At 48.1% G+C, this 4682-nt stretch overlaps 1 pseudogene; it reads right to left on the reverse strand.

Moving 5' to 3' along the window:
- Positions 1-3449: 3449 nt before the first annotated feature.
- LOC140214363 (uncharacterized) lies at positions 3450-4454 on the reverse strand (annotated as a pseudogene).
- Positions 4455-4682: the final 228 nt, after the last annotated feature.

The following is a 4682-nucleotide window of genomic DNA, read 5'->3' on the forward strand; positions in this document are numbered from 1 at the left end:
AGAGATAGCAAAAATTTTATTTCCCGTGGCACCTTAAACACCTGTCCTATGTTAAAAGGGACTATAGCAACAATCTTACTTACTTGAGCAGTATGAGGGATCACGCGGAGCGCTACTCATAGGTTTGGCTTATGGCGCTCAGTAAAAACAGCACGCGGAAAACCTCCTGGACATCTCTGTAAGTATTCTCAAAACGAGGGAAGTTTCTTACTCTCGAAATAATAATCTTGTGCGAACTGAAAGCGCAGAATCGTTTACAGACGCTATCTCTTTACTGAATACGTACAGTGAACGCCACTGCGCGCTGTGACCGCGATGGAGTCTCCCGAACCGCCTTCTTGCATGAAAGATAGGCAAACCCGCTGTGGTTGCTCAGTGGCTATAGTGTGTGGCTGCTGAGCACGTGGTCGCGGGATCGAATTCCGGCCACGGCGGGCGCATTACGATGGGGGATTATGCGAAAACAGCTCTTTATTCAGATTTAGGTGCACGTTAAAGAACTTCAGGTGGTCGAAATTTCCGAAGCCCTCCCATACGGCGTGCCTCATAATCAGAAGCTGGTTTTGGCACGCAAAACCGCATAATTATATAGGCAAACGCTCAGAGAAAACTATGTGAAATATGTTGCTATAGTGGGCTGGCTGTATAACCAAATGGAGCATAAACGAATGAAGCCTCAGTGCAGCGACCGCACGGGTTCCCAGTGACCGTCTGCACGCATGTCCGCATTCAATGTTTCGCTTTCGCTGCGAGCGCGTTGTCGCCCTGTGCCCTAAGCTTTAGGCCGCCGAATGTGAGCATTTGGCAGTACACAAGTAACTATTTTTTCGTGGACAATATCAGAGCTGTTCAAAAATAATTTCGTTGTAGAGACCTCGACGCCCGCGGCGACTGTGAGGCGCGGTCACGACGATTCAATCTTTTTTTTCTTCTTAATTCTTGGAAGTTTCAATATTTTGTCCCAAGTTGCGTCGCACTGCATGTTTATCGATATTCTGAGCGTTCGGTATCCCGCTGTTCTTTTTCGTAATCAAGTACGTTATTCATAACACAAACATGTACACATGCCATGCCTTTTTTAATGTACTTCTTACCTCTCCCTTTCCATTCCAGTTAACTTGCCAGTATCTATCAACAAGTTCATAGACCAAACCGTCATGGCATTAGCCGCGCAGCGAGCGTCTCACGTACCGCGCGTTTTCTGCTACTCACCGAACATTGCAGTCCTGGTTACAGTCGAACGTTACAGTGCGAACGTTACAGTCCCGATGATTTCTGCAGTAGCAGAAATCATCCTCGCGTCTGTACTTGCTGCAAACCCAAGATGTAGCCGATGGCTGTTTGCCGTTTTTAAGTTTCGCGAGCCAAGCTTCACGCAGCTTCTTGTCCTGCGGCTACGTGTGAACAAGGCTGACACCGGGCTCCGTTGCGTACGTCCGGCACTGCGGCACCGAACAGTAGCCTACCATGCTGCACGTCTCCAAAGGCAGCCACTACCTATTATAATGCTTTAAATGTTGTCAAGCAGATACCCTAGGCGGGAGCCCCTCGCCACTTAATCAGAACCGCAGCGTAGGTGGGATTTTGAATTTTCGTTATCAGCTCGCTTCAGCGCTTCCGAAGCAGCCGACGCGGCAACTCATAATCCCTCATGACACGTCACGCCGACGGTGGCGCCAGCTTTTCCAGTGGTGGAGCTCACCCCAACTACCGTCAACAGAATTGTAGGGTACCCCCACACTTTGGCAGGAATAAAAAAGTGTGATTCTCCGGACCATTACAGAGGGCTCGGGGAAGATCAAACGTCGTTCCCGCATTTAATGTCCGCCCAGTTTAGTCTTACAATCATTACGCTTCCTCGGGAAGTTTAATTTGCCTTTGTCACTGCCACAGCCTAATCATATGCAAAGGGATGACCCGCTACCTTCGTCATGCCGTTTGCTCTATATAACCGCATCGAGTTTGATTGTTGAGCTGCCGTGGTACATTACGCGTCTGCAGGAAAGTAAACTTGCCATGCGCTCGCATAGGCTTGGAGGCCAATTTGTTCACCAATTATGGACGTGCATTCTTAAATGGTTTGTGTACAGCACTCGTGCGTGCTCACCTTTACAAGACCATTTCCTTACAATACAAATCATGAGTAAATTCCCCGAAACGAAGAAGCATTTTTAAGAGCATGTACAAACACTTTATTTACACTAATAACTACAGCAAATTGGTCGGGCGCATCTTGCAAAAACATAGCAGAACAGCTTGCAGAGGCCAAGCAGCATCCAAAACGACACCCCCCCCCCTCTCCCCCCATCATGTTGCATATTTAGCGTAGGCTCACCTGCTCACCTTTCGGAGTTTCATTTTAACTGTCTCCTAGTTACCTCGCTTCTCCGCATTCTCCTTTCACGAAGTGCAGCCGAGTTGTCAGGTAGAAACTGACCACCTGCGTGGTTCGGCCGCGTGTCCACTGCAACCAAACGTGTTCGTGCACTTGGCCTTTGCCAAAGTCACTACATCCACGATGCTTTCACAGTTTGCTAAAGCATTCCGTGAACAAGTTGTCAAGTTTTTCAGCAAAGCAGGACAGTGTGCCCCATGTAGCTACAATAACCCTCCCTCATCCCTGTGCCGCGTGAAGTATGCGACTTCTGCTGAGCACTCCTCACTGGCTGACATTCTGAAAGTTTACTTGCAAACTTCAGACTTGGTCTTTACCACACATTTTTGTGCGACCTATTAACCACCGATCGACACAAAATTTGTGAACCGCGTGTCGCTCTTCTCTATGTGCTGATTCTGGTCATGAAAAGAGGAGGCGGGTTCTGGAGAATCGTGAGCATGACGTCGTGCGAAAGCAGGGGCCTTCCGTGAGGAATACGCGTTTCCTTGCATGCACACAGTCTATAAGTTATGTATCGCGGCTCGAAGTGTAGCTCGCAGACTGCCCCATGTGTCACCCAATACTTTAGCTATACGGCGCAAATTCCGTTCCAACTGCTTTCTTCGTCTCGCGGAGCGTTGAACAAGGATGGCTTCGGTGCGCCTTTCACGCGGCTGCACCCCGTACGGCACCCGAGCGCGAAACAATAGTTGCGGCAACGGTTAGGCATTTTCGCCTACCTGGGACACACGTGTGTATGACGTGGGAGACACGCAGAGACAGGCACGACACGGAATAGAAGCTAGCAGCAAGCAACGAAGTCGCAGACATCCGGCCGCCACTCGGGCCACTCAGGCACGCTAGATAGAGAAAAATGACGGGTATACCAGTGTACTGGTGAGTTCAGGATGGATGGATGGATGGATGGATGGATGGATGGATGGATGGATGGATGGATGGATGGATGGATGGATGGATGGATAAGGCTCAACCCTTTGAATCGGACGGCGGCGGCGTGCGCCACCTAGCCTTGAATGGTACTATATGCATGCATACCTATCTATTTACTCCTTTACGTTTGCGTTGATATTATCCACCAATCAGATAGCCTCCGTTTAGTTATTTCTACCTGTTCAAAGTCTATTTTACTTTCACTGTCTTTAAAACCCAAAGCTTTGAATAGTTCCCCGTTAGGTTCAGCTTCAGGGTGAAGTTGTTTAAGAGCAAGTATCAGGTGTTCAGCCGTTTCCTTCTCCTCTCCACACGCCCTGCACAAGTCTATCTCCTGGTATCTGGATCGGTACGTTTTAGTCCGCAGTACCCCTGCTCTGGCCTCAAACAACAATGAGCTTCCCTTAGAGTTATCGTAAACATTTCCTTTGGCTATTTCTTGCTTAAACGTCCTGTAAGTCTAATGCTGATTTGGTTTGCATCTCTGTTTTCCACAAACCCCTTTCTGTCTCCTTAACCTTTTTCTTGACGGATGATTCTTTACATATCCCCCACTGCTGCCCAAGTATTTGCTTGACAATTTTCTAGTTCGCTTCCTCCACCTTGTGTCAACATTCCTCGTGTATAAGTAACTGAAAACCTTCCTAGCCCACCGCATTTCCCCCATTTCTCTCAATCGCTCCACAAATGCTATCTTCCTACTAGCCTCTCTGGCTTCGAAAGAAGACCATCCCACATCCCCCTGCACCTCAAGATTTGGTGCCTTGCCATGGTCTCCCAGAGCGAGCCTACCCACACCACGTTGCCTTCTTTCCAGCAGTGCCCGGGTCCCTGCTCTCATACATAGAACTGCACTGGCAAAAGTCATACCCGGAACCGTTACCCCCTTCCATATCCCTTGTACCACCTCGTACCTATTGTAGTTCCACAGTGCCCTACTCTTCATAATCGCTGCACTTCTGTTACCTTTAGTCGTTACATATTTTTCCTACTCTGTCAGATACTCAATGCCATTATTTATCCACACACCAAGATACCTGTACTCATCAACTATCTCCAGCGTGGCGTCCTGTATCTTGTGCCGGCCGCAAACGTTATCATTAAAAATCATGACTGCTGATTTTTCTTTGCTAAACTTCAAGCCTAATATGTCTCCTTCTGTAGCACATATGTCAATCAATCGCTGCAGATCTTCCGTATTGTCAGCCATTAACACAGTATCATCCGCATTCATCAGTCCTGGTAATGACTGTTCTATCAATTTTCCTTGTTTGAAGAATGATAGGTTGAAGCGGAGTCCGCTTTGCTGTATTTTGGCATCTAAACCTTGCAGGTACAGCATAAACATCTCAGG

This window comes from Dermacentor andersoni, unplaced genomic scaffold (assembly GCF_023375885.2).
Source record: "Dermacentor andersoni unplaced genomic scaffold, qqDerAnde1_hic_scaffold ctg00000039.1, whole genome shotgun sequence".
NCBI lineage: Eukaryota > Metazoa > Arthropoda > Arachnida > Ixodida > Ixodidae > Dermacentor > Dermacentor andersoni.